The sequence below is a fragment of the Capsicum annuum genome, unplaced genomic scaffold (assembly GCF_002878395.1).
Source record: "Capsicum annuum cultivar UCD-10X-F1 unplaced genomic scaffold, UCD10Xv1.1 ctg82188, whole genome shotgun sequence".
Taxonomy (NCBI): domain Eukaryota; kingdom Viridiplantae; phylum Streptophyta; class Magnoliopsida; order Solanales; family Solanaceae; genus Capsicum; species Capsicum annuum.
In genome coordinates this window covers 138,298-152,687 of record NW_025892961.1, presented here as the reverse complement: position 1 = coordinate 152,687, position 14,390 = coordinate 138,298, and the positions used below count along the sequence as shown (strand labels likewise).

The 14,390-nt window shown below is 36.5% G+C and overlaps 1 non-coding gene across 1 annotated transcript; it reads left to right on the top strand.

The window, feature by feature from the left end:
• Positions 1-6,172: 6,172 nt before the first annotated feature.
• Positions 6,173-6,276, top strand: LOC124895439. The gene has a single exon (XR_007051718.1). It is a non-coding gene; the product is annotated as a small nucleolar RNA R71 (small nucleolar RNA).
• Positions 6,277-14,390: the final 8,114 nt, after the last annotated feature.

Genomic DNA, 14,390 nt, shown 5'->3' with positions numbered 1-14,390 from the left:
ATCTCCTCAATAAGGGTTTAATTTGTCCTAGTGTTTCTCTGTAAGGTGCTCCTATAATTTTCGTGCATAAGAATAATGTGTCTCTTCGGATATGTATAGATTATTGTTAGTTGAATAATGTGACGGTGAAGAATAAGTATTCACTTTTTAGTATTGATCATCTTTTTTACTAGCTTCAGGGTGCTAGATGTTTCTCTAGATTAATCTCTATGCGGGCTATCATTTGTTAAAGATTAAAGTGGTAAGGATGTCCATAAGACTACTTTCTGGACCTAGTATTGTCATTATGAGATTTTGGTTATGTAATTTGTATTGACTAATTCTCTGCGTACATTTATTAATCTTATGAATCGAGTATTTAGGAAGTTTTTGGATTAGTTTGTGATAGTGTTTATCGATGACATCTTAGTGTATTTGAGGATCATTCCAACCACCCTCTTTTTATATTGCAGATTCCTAAGGATCAGTGGTTGTATGCCAAGTTTCTAAGTGTGAGTTCTGGTTGGATGCTGTGACTTTTCTTAGACATATTGTATCTAGCGAGGGGATCAATGTGTACCCACTTCAAGATGAGGCGGTTAAAAAGTGTCTTAGACCCATAACATCAATTGATATTCAGAGCTTTTTAGGCTTAGCTGGCAATTATAGGAGGTTTGTAGAGAGTTTTTCTTCTATTGATGCTTTGTTGATAAAGTTGACTTAGAAAAGGTTTTCTTTTGGTCAGATTCTTGTAAGGGTAGCTTTGAGAAGTTGAAGGATAAGTTGACTTATGGGATGGTTTTGTTATTTATTGTGATGTGTCTCATATGGGACTAGGTTGTGTGTTTATGCAGTATGGTGAAGGTGTAGCTTACACTTCTCGAATCCTTTAGGTCCATGAGAAGAATTATCCAATGCATGACTTGGAATTATTTGCATTGATTTCTTTTTTAAAGATTTGGTTCCATTATCTATATGGTGTTCAAAATGGATATCTATTCAAATCATAACAGATTGTAGTATGTGTTTACTCAGAAGGAGTTAAATCTTTGATAAAGCTGGTGGCTTGAATTACTAAAAGATTACGATATGAGTCTTCACTATCATCCAGGTAAAGCTAATATGGTTGTTGATGCTCTTAGCAGGTTCTATATGGAAATCTTATTAGAAGTCGAAGAGGATAAGCGACGATTGGTTAAGGATATTTATTGGTTGGCTAATATAGGAGTTCATCTCTTAGATTATAAGGATAGATTTATTCTTCAAGGGGTGGTTAAGACATCTCATGGTGCTGAGGTAAAGGAGAAATTAGTTTTGGACCCTATTTCTATGAAGATTAAGGATGATGTGGGTAAGCAAAAGGTTTTTGCTTTTGAGATTTGCGGTGATGGTATCTTGCGGTATTAAGGCAGATTATGTGTTCCTAATATTGACGAATAGAGAGAAATGATTTAGACTGAGGCTCAAGAGTCTAGATACATATTTCATACAAGTTTGATGAAGATGTACAGTGACTTAAAGGAAATTTATTAGTGGAACAACGTGAAGAGGGATGTAGCAAATTTTATTTCCAAGTGTATAGTTTGTCAGCAGGTGAAGGTTGATTATTTGAGGCCCGATGGGTTATCTTAAGAGATAGAGTAGCCTGTGTGGAACTAGGAGATGAGAAACATGGATTTCATTACTGGCCTTCTATGGTCTCGTATTTAATATGATTCAATTTGGGTCATCATGGATAGGATAACTAAGTCTGCTAACTTCTTTCCTATGAAGACTGCTTACTCTGAAAGGATTATGCTAAGTTCTTCATTGACGAGATAGTTAGACTGCATGGTGCATCTGTGTCTATCATTTCAGACCAAGGTATGCAATTCTCTTCTTATTTTTGGCATTTATTTTAGAGAAGTTTAGGCACTAAGGTGAACCTTAGCATCCCTTTCTACTCTCAGAAGGATGGGCAAGTGCAAAGGACTATTTAGACATTGGAAGATATGTTATGGGCTTGTGTGATGAATTTTGGAGGTAGTTGGGTAGATTATTTGCCTCTCATCGAGTTTGCATTTAATAATTGTTATTGGTCTAGCATTGGAATGGCTTCTTTTGAGGCTCTTTATGGTAAAACCCTACGAGTCATCAGGTATGGTCATGATTCATAGTGTGGGACTCGTGATCCTAGCAGTAAGGTTGCCCTGAGTCACTTCCCAGACTATGAGTCTAGGCAATGACTCGTATCCAGTCATCACGAGTCTTGACTTAATCCATAAAGGTTGGCGACAGTTTTTCTATGTTTTAATAAGGGGCACTTTCGTCATTTCCTTTCATCCTCAATTATAACCCACGACATAAAATACCCTAACTAACCCCATATTTCAAATTACTCAAACAACTACACTACTCTCTTCTCTCAAATCACCAAGTCAAGAATAAATTTAGTTTTCTAAAGATTGGTCATCTAAGGCTCAAGTGTGGTTACTTCTCCTAAATTCATGGTGTCTCAGGCATAGCATATATATATCTTCGCCTTAAACTTGTATTTATCTTGAAATGCAATATTTTTGTATTCATATGGTTTTAATGTTTGGTTTTGCAATTTAGGTTGAGGGTTTTGGATAATTATTATTCAAATGGGGTTTTCCACGGTTTGCATGCAATTGTTTATGATTTATTGATGAATTTTGTAACTCATTGGGTGAATGGGCATGGTGAATGGAATAGGGTTGTGGATTACCCCGAACTTATGGATTTTGGTATCAAAATTTGGTAATAACCTCAACCTACCTTATGAAAATTGGCTTGAAACGTGTTTGAATACATAATTTAACCACTTTTGAAACTATTGCATTGCATAAAAAGGCTAATAGAATATAAATGGTTTTAAAGGGCCTTGGTGGCCATGGGTTGATTTTAAAATTAAAATTTTTTAGTCTTATGGATAATTGGTTTTGTTTGGCATAATGGAATTAACTTTTAAGCATAATTAATTGGCATGACGATACCATCATAAAATGCCTAAAAGGATGACTCTATGGTTAAATGGATGGGTTATATGTAAACATTTTAATTGGGCTTAAAGAAGGTTGTGTAACTTGTCATAAAAGATGGCGGTCCAAGGGGAGGACCAATACTGATAACTACTTTTGCCGGTGTGGTGGTCTTAATAACTGTATTCATAGTTTCACACTATTTATACATTTTGGAATGGGTGGGGTATGATGGATTCCCTAGACCTTCCTTGGATTCCCGATGTTCATGTGCCTAGGCACTAGGGCCTTTTTGGTTGGGGAATCCGGAGCCATAGAGCCCATAGGTGTTTTTAGGATGATTATAGATACACTATCCAGGTTAATAGTTTTAAAGACCATTCCTAAACCTTGTTCCTATTCCAGCATTATGTATATGTGTATATTTTCATGTATGTGAACATGTACATTTAGTTTGGATTGAATTTTAAATTGTATTATCTTATCCCTTTTCCTGAGTTGTATGCTAGTGCACACCCCGCTATCCATCCTAGGACACTATAGTTTTTCATAATGTAGGGTTCGAAGACACTTCTTGTACCCTTGTGCAGTGTTAGGTGATCCGGTTGGTCTGTGGTCAAGTGGTGAGATTCCATTCATCGAAAATCTGGTCATTTCATTAGTTTATTTCCATATATTAGAATTTAAGAGTTCACATTAACATTGTCATTGTCATTGTCACTGTCATGGTCGAGGTCATTTCCTGACCTATTTTGATATTCAGATTGGTTTTTGAGGCTTTTGTGGGCATGTGTGGGTTGAATGGTTGCTTTTAATTCTTAGAGCTTACCTTTGAGTATGTGGACTATCATATATCATGCTTAGTTGTGTTCCGCTATTATTTTTTATTATGTTTTGGATAGGCTATGGGGGTTGTCTCCAGCCCTCGATGAGGTTGAGATACGTGACAAGACTGGGCCCGAGGTCAGGTTGTGACATTAATCTCTACCGTAGCGGTGTGGCACGCCTCTATGTAAATTTTGTCCAACTTTGTTTTTTCAACTTGTTTAGGGGATTTAGCTCTTTTAACCCCTTAAATGACTTTTAAACACTTGGGTGACCCTTTTTACTTTAGTTTTCAAAGATCAAACTCCATGTTTTTCTCTTTAACTCTAAACCTATGAAAGTTCAAGGATTTTAAAAAGAAATCCTCATCCAGGCTCTAAACTTTGAGTTCTCTTCAAATTGCTCTATATTTTAGGCATGCTTCTATTTTATTAACTTGAATTTTACAATACGGCATTAATTTATTGGATATTCATCTGATTTAAATAGTGGGTTTGAAATTGGGTTCCAGGATTTTGATTGGGTTTACTTGATTTGCTTTACCCATGTTTTAAATGTCACATTTAAATTATAATTAGTGCATTATCTTACTGGTTCAAGTGGGGGACATGAGTTTCCCCAAATAGATGGAATTTCTTCTTGGTAATTAAAAGTATCATTCCATCTTAATTGAAAAAGCAAGTAATATTTCAAGCCCCTCCTCATTCACCTTCTTACTCTAACATCCACCACGGACACAACTTGAAGTTCTGTAGTTTGTTTCTTTGTCTTGAAAATTTTGAAAGAGACCTCATCCTTTTGCACCCTAAACTTTATTTCCCACACCTCTAAATCAACAATGGCTCTTTCGATGGCCAAGAAAGGATGACCGGGAATTGTAGGTACCTCTTGGTCTATTTCATAATCCAATACCACAAAGTCCGCCGGAAGTATAAACTTGTCCATTTTAAATAGGACATCAAACAACCACCGGCCTTTTGAAGGATTGTTTTGCCATTAAGAGTCACATAGAGGTCAGTGTAGGGGCATCCAATCCAGGCTTCTTGTAGATGACAAAAAGCATTAAGTTAATTCTCGCACCAAGGTCACATAAAGCTTTTGCAAACTCATGCATCCCAATTATGCAAGGAATGGTGAACGCTCTGGGGTTATATTTATTTTCCGTATCATTACTATCCATGATAGCACTACACCCATGAGTGACCTCAATGGTGTCTCTTTTGACAAGCTTATTTTTGGACATCAACTTTTTCATAAAGTTAGCGTATCCTGAGATCTCTTGGATCACCTCGAGCAAAGGTATGTTTATAGATAGATTGATAAGTTTTGCCATGAACTTTCTAAATTTTTCACCCTCCTCTTTTTGATACAATCGTTCAGGGAATAGGGGAGGAACTTGGATTGCGGGCCTTGCTTTACTTTGTGGCATTTTAACCTCAACCACTTCTTCATAACTTTTCTCGGTCTCTTTCTCATCATTTTATTCTCATCTTTGAGTTAATACCTCCTTTACTTTAGCCTTGGGCATCTTCTTACTCAAGTCTCCATTAAAAGGATTATCAAGTGTCTTTCCATTCCTTGTGACTATTGCTAGGATTTGAACGTCATTATTTGGATTAACAATCATGTCACTAGGGATTCCACCTCTAGGCCTAGCATTTAATTGCACGGAGATTTTCCCAATTTTGGTCTCTAATTTCCTTATAGATATGAAGTAAGACACCACTATTTGAGAGAGCTGAGAGAAGTCACCTTTTAACTCATAGACTATTTTGTGTGTACCTTCCACTCTATTCAAGATTCTTGCTAACACATCCCCGATCTTAAATTTTTTAGGGTCGATAACGCTTGACTCCTTGGTCTTAGATCGATAATGAGGGGTTATATATCGATCATAATTATGCTCCTTATCTCTCTAATCACTATCCCGCTCGTGATCCATCCAACCTTAGTTCCCACCTTGCCTTTGATAGGCAGGGCGGGAATCCCTCGAGTAGTTAGCTAAATACCAGATTTCCTCATCCAACTTTTTTGCTTCTTTATCATCTTCATAATATTTTATTGCTGCATTTACCACTTTTGTGGGTGCACCCATAACATGCTTTGTCCAGAGTTAAAGTTGGGTTATCATTTTTGCCAAGTTCTCCTTCTTTTCTTCATTCCCCTTTCTTTGTTCATTATCAACCACGGAAGCAGTAGAAGGGATCTTGGGAGATTTTGTATCTCGAGTAATCTAACCCCAGTTTTGCTTTGACACATCTCCTATCAATAGAAAGGCCGCATGGTGGTGTATCTTCAGTATAGATCTACCCTTCGTATTATCCACCACTATTTTGTTAAATGGATTAAGGGCTCGATAGAAGATCTTGAGAAGCATCTTCTCCAGGACCTCATGATTTAGGCATTGGGCTAATTTTCCATTAAACCTTTCCCAAGCTTCAAAAAATGGCTCTCCATTCATTTGCCAAAAATTCACAATCTCATCCCACTTTTAAAGCATTTTAGATGGTGGGAAGTATATATCAAGTAACACAGTGGTAAGATCTTCCCAAGATGTAATTGAGCCTGGTGGAAGTGAGCGGAACCATAAAACCACCTTGCTCATTAGTCAAAATATGAAGAGGCGAAGCCGGATGGATTCTTGAGTAATGTGTGCTATATTGAATGGCGCACATACTTCCATGAAATTTTTCAAATGGACATTTGGGTCCTCATAAGATTTAACCTCGAACAACCCTTTCATTTGCAGCATGTATAGCATGACACTAGTCACATTAAAGACTCTATTCCCATGGGTTGGTGGGATTCGGATTGCACTAGTTTGGCCCGCTTCATTTAATTGGCCCTGATCATTAAAGGGAACCATGTTACTCGCGTTGTCACTCATTGTTCCTTCAACACTTTGATCACCTACAAAGATTCAAAAATAACAAACAAAGTAAATTACACCACCCTGGGTATTCCCAAGTAAGAATCACACCACACAAGTGAAATCTATATTATACTCCCCAGCAATGGTGCCAATTTGATTGTGCTCAACTTACTCTCATTTGAGGGGTGAGGCAATCGTTGTCAATAACCCAACTCGTGTTGGGATCAAATCCACAAGGAGCAAAATATAAATTTTAAATCCTATGGGTGTTCTAATTACTAAAAGATTACCCGGAATGCTAACAAATACAACATGTAAATTAAAGCGGGGGAATTGGTTTGAAATTTATTTGTAACAATGTTTGGTTAACAACACACTAATATAGAACTTATAATTTAAAAACAATATTTGAGAAGATCTTGGTATTATGTCTATCTAAAGGTAAAACATGTGTAGGTTGTTAATAGTTTGACATATAACTTAGTTGTTGAGTGATAGATAGGCTAGGTCGAAAGTCTTTATGGCTAGCCTTTCACCCATCAATCCTAATTGGAGATTTGGGGTTTTCACTCACAAATTCCAACTATTGAGCTCAAGAAATGGTGGAATCTATAATCAACAACTAAAAATCATGCAAATCCACAAACACCCACACACAAATACACTTTAGTTCAACATAATTTTGAGACTAAATTACTTAGATACTCATGAAGAAAGTAAATAAAGATATACCACAAGGATTATCCAAACATTCATTCTTCACAACATACTAAGAATTTAATTCTCCAAAATTTGTTACAATCTTGCCCAATTAGGGATTTTGTTTCAAATTCAAAGATGTTTATAAGGTAAGAAATACCCAAAGAAGAAAGGATTTTTGCCTATATAAGGTTTGGGATTCGTCTATGTAAATTTACAAAATTGTCCTGGGCAACATTCCCAGTTAGCCGCAATTGCGTGAGGATGTCCGCGATCGTGGCCAATGTGACTGCGGTTGTGCTCTATGATCTCATTCCTATGACCATCTTGACTGACTGCGACCACGGCTTGTGGCCTGCGATCATTGTAACTAAGGATGGTGACTTCTCCAAGTTTGCAGCTATACTTTTTTGCTTCTATTTGATCCCTTATTAGCTCCAATCAACATCTTTCTATCTTACTAACTATATACCTGCACAATATGGATATTATTGCATTAAATCATGATTATATCATATTTAATTCTACAAAACATGGTAGTACGTATAAATAGTTAATGCAAATGAGTGGTAAAATCACCACTCATCATTAACCTCAACCCACATTGTAAACTTGGTTTTGAATATGAATATTTACATGATTTAACTTATCTTTAAAATCCATTGCATTACACTAAAGGATAAATGAATGAAAATGTATTTGGATGGCCTTGGAGGCCATGGCTTGGATTTCAAATGGAACATGGGAGTCAGTTTGTTTATATAGATTGGTTTGGTAGAATGGAATTAGATTGCAAAAATATTGGTATGAAAATACTAAGTGAGTAAATGCCTTAATGAACACTCCTAGGTTAATGGTTGGTTTATGTACAACTATTTTAATTTAGGCTTAAAGAGAATTATGTAGCTGATTGTGAAAGTGTAGGTCCTAGGGAGATCAACATTAGAAACCACATTTGTCAGCGTTGGGGTTCCATGATACTGTGTTCTTGGTGCTCACATTATATGTTGGGAAGGCTACAGCCTTGGTGTCTTTATCCTTTCCTCGATTTTCCTTGGTTCATGCAACTAACGCTTACTATGGCCCTTCTAAAAAGGAAAGCTAGATCCATATAGCCCATGAATTCCTTTAGGAGGGAGTGATCTACATAGTTCAAGTTAATACTTTAAACTATCATGTTCATAGCCCTTGTCCCTATCCCGAAATCTATATATATGCATATGAATTTGGTCCATATGGTTTATGACTGGATTTTGGTTATTGCATTACTTTATCCCTATCCCCTGAGATACATGCAAGAGTTCTCTCCATTGACCAACCTCGAACATTGCATCATTTCATTATGTAGGTTCGGAGGACTTTTAAGTTGCTCCTATGTAGTATTATGTTATTGCGTAATTCTATTTATCAGCAATGAAGTGGTATGCCTCTATATTTCGATAAGTCTTGACATTACATTTATTTATTTACTATCTTAGTATTTCTTTATGGCTTTGTTTTGTCATAGTTGGGTGCATGTCCCAATGTAATTGGTATTCCTATTTAGCAGTGTTTGTGGACAAGTGTGGGGGTTGTTTGTTTATTTGGATTCTTAGCACTGTCATTTGACTTATCTATTCTCACTACTATTTTGGTTGGTTTTATTTGTTTTTTATTTTTGCGCTCTTGGGGTAAGGTTAAAAGGGTGGTCTCTAACCCATTGTGTGTTTGAGATACCTATCATGGATAGGCCTGGGTTTGGGTCATGATAAGCTTGGTATCAGAGTAAGATTTAGGGTCCTTAGGTATCCACAAACCCGTGTTGAGTAGAGTGCCATTTATAGTTGTGTAGCATTCCACACTTATAATGAGGAGGCTACAAGGAATTTAAGAATGTTTCTCTTTCTTGTGTTCTATTTTGGGATGTGGAGTTTAGTTGTTATGAAACTTCTCTAAAACCCTAGATTACTCGTATTTAAGATGATGCCTCCCCAATGATCTGACAATCGTAGAAATTTTATTGTAACCACTGTCCCACCTGAGGAAAATATGGAGGGGATTCCCCCTACTTATAGAGTGCAGATCTAATCTTGGATCCCTACTCTAGACTGTACTACACAATATTAGGTTCCATCAGTCCCTACTAGTCCTTCTCGAGCTTATTGGGCTGGTGAGACTTATTCTCAGTCACCTCGAGTAGATATCTCTAACACTGACTTCTGTCAGTTTTTTCATATTCTTGCTCAACTTGTGGCATCACAGTATCATCGATTTGATCTTTTCTGGTTATAAGTTTATTTAAGGTTATCCAGTTTGGTGAGTTTATTAGGTTGAATCCCCATCTTTATAGGGTCTAAGATTGAGGATGATCCTTAGGGGTTTATTGATAAGATGGAGAAAGTATTTAGGGTGATACATGCTATTGATTCACAGTGTGGAGAGTTTATTGCTTATCAGTTGAAGGACGTCGCTTACTATTGGTATGACGAATGGGAAGCGATGAGGGGTGATTATGCTAAATAATAGTATAGGATGACGTTTCAGGTAACTTTCTTGATCACTTCTTTCCTAAGGAGTTGAGGAAATCTAAAGCTGAATAGTTTGTATAATTGAAGTAGGGTAAGATGAGTGTTAAGGAGTATGCTCTAAAATTCTAGTAGTTGTCCCATTATGCTCTAGAATTAGTGTCTAATATGAGGTCCAAAATGAGGAAGTTTTCTTTTAGGTTGTTCGTGATTTGGTGTTAGAGTATAAGGTTGTTATGTTGAATAATAATATGGACATATCCAGGATAATAGTGTATATGCAAGCAGGTGGAAGATGAGAAAAAGAAACAAGTAGAGTTAGGGAAAAGACAGAACAAAAAGTGTAGGTATGTAGAGTAGGGTACAAATCAGTAAAAGAGTTAGAGAAATGGTAGAGTGGACTAAGTAGAAGAATTACGAAAATTCTTATTCGCCATCTAGTCCTCCTTATACTATGCCTTCAGGTGTTTGTTGACTTTAGGATATCAGTGGTCCTAAGGCACAAGGTGCCTAGTTTTAGGCTAGTAAAGCTCAGTCATTCTCACCGTACCCTCCTTGCCATTTTTATAGGCAGCTTCTTTATTGATATTGTGAGGAGAGGAGAAATCAGTGCTATAAATATGGTCAGTTTTGTCATATGCAGCAATATTGCCCTTCGTTCAGGGTAGCCACTAGATCTAATAAGGTCCCAATTGCCATTTATTTGGTTGTGGCTCCTACGGGGGCCACATTAGATATCGACAATTTCCATAATTGTCCTTAAGGAATTTCTACTTATCAAGAATATGAGGCATCCCCAAATATTGTTATGGGTATGTTATAACTCTTCTTCCATATTGGTTAGTGTTTGTTTGATTCGGGTTTTACCTTATTTTATGTGACCCCTTATATGGCTGTGCACTTTTGTTTTGGCCATGAAAATTTTTCCTCTCCCTTTTTCTATGTCTACTCTCATGGGTGAGTAAATTATTGCTAGAAAAATCTATAGGGGTTGTGTGGTGTCTATTTTTCATAGAGTAACATTGGTGGATTTGACAAAACTAGATATAATGGATTTCACTATCATCATGGGAATGGATTGGCTCCATTCAAACTGTGCTTATCTGGATTGTAGGACCTGGAAGGTCAGTCTTCATTTCCCTAATGAATTAATGATTAAATGGGAGGGGAGTTCCTTAGTACCCATAGAGAGTTTCGTTTCTTATCTTAGAGATTAGAAAATTATTTCCAAATGATATCTGTATCATCTATTTTGGGTTAAAGATTCTAACTCTGAGAGTCCCTCTTTAAAATCTTTCCCTATGGTAATGAATTTCCTAAAGTTTTTCTCAATAGACCTTGAGATTAATCTTTTATCGGATAACAGTACTATTTCAATTCATCCTTATAGGATTGCTCGGGCTGATCTAAAGGATTTGAAGGAGCAGTTAAAAGATATTCTTGATAAGGGTTTTATTCGACCTCGTGTGTCTCCATGGGGTGCTTATGTGCTTTTTCTGTGAAAAAAAGACAGGTCTCTTCAGATATGTATAAATTATCGCTATTAGAATACAGTTAAAGTGAATACTAAGTACCCTCTTCCTAGGAGGGATGACTTTTTTTATCAGCTTTAGGGTGTTAGATATTTCTCTAAGATTGATTATTGTTCGAACAATCATCAGTTGTATATTAGGGAGGTTGATATTCCTAACACTGTTTTCTAAATGTGGTATGGTCACTATGCATTTTTGGTTATGTCATTTGGGTTGACAAATGCTCTTGTTGGTTTCATGGATCTTATGAATTAAGTTTTCAAGAAGGTTTTGGATTTATTTGTTGTAGTCTTTATCTATGATATCTTGGTGTACTCTAAGAGTGAGTAAGATTATGTCGATCACCTCTATATTGTGTTGCAAACTCTTAAGACCCAAAAATTATACGCAAAGTTTTCTAAGTATGAATCTTAGCTAAGTGCTATGTTTTTTTCTTGGGTATGTTGTTTCTAAAGAAAGGATCAAGGTAGATCCACAGAAAGTAGAGGCGGTTAAGAAGTCGCCGGCCTTGACCCACGACTCCAATCGACATTAGGATATTCCTGGGCTTGGCTGGGTATTATAGGAGGTTTCTGCAGAGTTTCTCATCTATTACTTCTCTGTTGACAAAATTAACTCAGAAAAAGGTTAAGTTTTGGTGGTTTGATGTTTGTGAGGGTACTTTTGAGAAGTTGAAGGATAAGTTAACTTCTGCGTCAATTTTGACCCTGCTCGAGGGTACTAATGAGTTGGTTGTGTATTTAGATGCATCCCGTGTAGGACTGGACTATGCTTTTATACAATATAGTAAGGTTGTGGCCTATGCTTCCAGGTAGCTTAAGGTTCATGAGAGGAATTATTCGACTCATAATCTAGAGTTGGCGAATGTTGTCTTTGTGTTGAAAATCTAGCATCATTATTTGTATGGAGTGCATGTGGATATTTATTCAAACCATAAGAGATTACAGTATGTATTTACACACAAGGAATTAAATTGTAGCAAAAGGCGATGGCTCGAGTTTCTTAAGGATTTCAATATGAGCCTTCACTACCATCTAATTAAAGCTAATATTATTGTTGATCCTAATAGCAGGTTGTCTATGGGGAGCTTATCTTATGTGGAAGAGGATAAATTAAGGTTATTTAAGGATATTCACAAGTTGGCTAACTTGGAAGTTCATCTTTTGGACTTTGAGGATGGAGGAGTGATTTTTCAGAAAGTGGTTAAATCATCTTTTGGTATTAAGCTGAAGGAAAAGTAGGTTATGGATTCCATACTTATGCAAATTAAGGTCGATGTGGGTTAACAAAAGGTTATGGCTTTTGAGATTGGGGTAGATAGCATCTTGAGGTATCAAGGAAAGTTATGTGTTCCTAATGTAATTGGGTTATGTGAAAAGATTTTGACTGAGGCTCACAAGTCCAGATATAAATTTCATCTAAATTTGACTAAAATGTATCGTAACTTGAAGGAAATCTAATAGTGGAATAATATGAAGAAGGATGTGGAAAATTTTATCGCTAAGTGTATGGTTTGTTAGCAATTCAAGGTGGAACATTTGAGTCCTAATGGCATGTATCAAGATATAGAGCTTCTCATATGGGAGTGAGAGATGATTAATATGGATTTTATCACTATTCTTCTGTAGTTTCACAAACACTATGATTCTATTTTGTTCATTTTGGATAAGCTGACTAAGTCTGCTTACTTTTTGCCTATGAGGACTAACTACTCAGGGGAGGACTATGCTAGGTTGTTTATTTAGGAGATAGTTAAGTTGAATGAGGTACTAGTGTCAATTATTTCCAATTGAGGGATGCAATTCTCTTCTCATTTTTTATGATTATTTTAAAAATGTTTGGGTACTCTGGTGAACCTTAGCATGGCTTTCCACCCTCAAATAGATGGACAAATAGAGCATATGATTCAGCCTTTGAAGGATATGCTCAAGTTCTTGTGATTGATTTTAAGGGTAGCTAGGTTGAACCTTTGCCATTTATCATGTATGCCTACAACAACAGTTATCATTCTATCATTTAGATTGCTTCTTGTAAGGGTATTTATGGTAGGAGGTGCAGGTCTCCTATTAGATGGTTTGAGGTAGTTGAGACTACACTATTTCATCCTGACATGGCTTACCAAGCTATGAAAAATGTAAAGATAATAAGAGAAAAACTTAAGACCGCTTAAAGTCGCCAAAAGTCTTATGTGGATGTGAGGAGAAGAGAGCTGGAGTTTGAAGTAAGCAGTTGGCAGTTCGTAAAGGTTTCTCCCATTAAATGAATCATGTAATTTGGGGAGAAGGGGAATCTCAATTTCCGTTACATCAGCTCATATCAAATTCTACGGAGGATTGACAATGTTGATTATGAGTTAGATTTACCAGCGAGTTTCGTTTCAGTTCATCCTATTTTCCACGTGTCCATGATGAAGAAGTATGTTGGTGACCCTTCTTTAATAGTGCCTATTGAGGGTGTTGGGGTTATGTATTTTTTGTCTTCTAAGAAAGTCCTAATTGAAATATTGGATAGGAAAGTTCATGGATTGAGGACAAAGGACGTCACTTCGGTGAAGGTTCTTTGCAGGAATCAAAAGGTAGACGAGTAGACATGGAAAGCTGAAGAAGATATGAGAGCCAAGTACCCATTCTTGTTCCCCATGTTGAATCAAAGTGCTTAAGTTATGATTCTTTCTTCCCTCGTGTCACATTTCAATTTTTTCATTCCATTCTGATTTATTTTTGCTATGAACATTCTAAAAATATCCTAACTTATCATTCGGAGATGAATGATCCAAAAGGGGGACAATGTGAGACCTCATAAAAATTTAAAATATTTTATTTTGACCCTCCCACATGCGCAATGTCAATTTTAACTTGAATTATGTTAATGGTATTAAAAGGGTGTTTGGGGAAGTTTCAAAAAATTTTAAAGACGTTTGGAGTCATTTTGGGACCCCGAGGTAGTAAGCCTCTTCAATAGTAGCGTGGCATGGAGGTTAATCTCCGTAATAAGGACT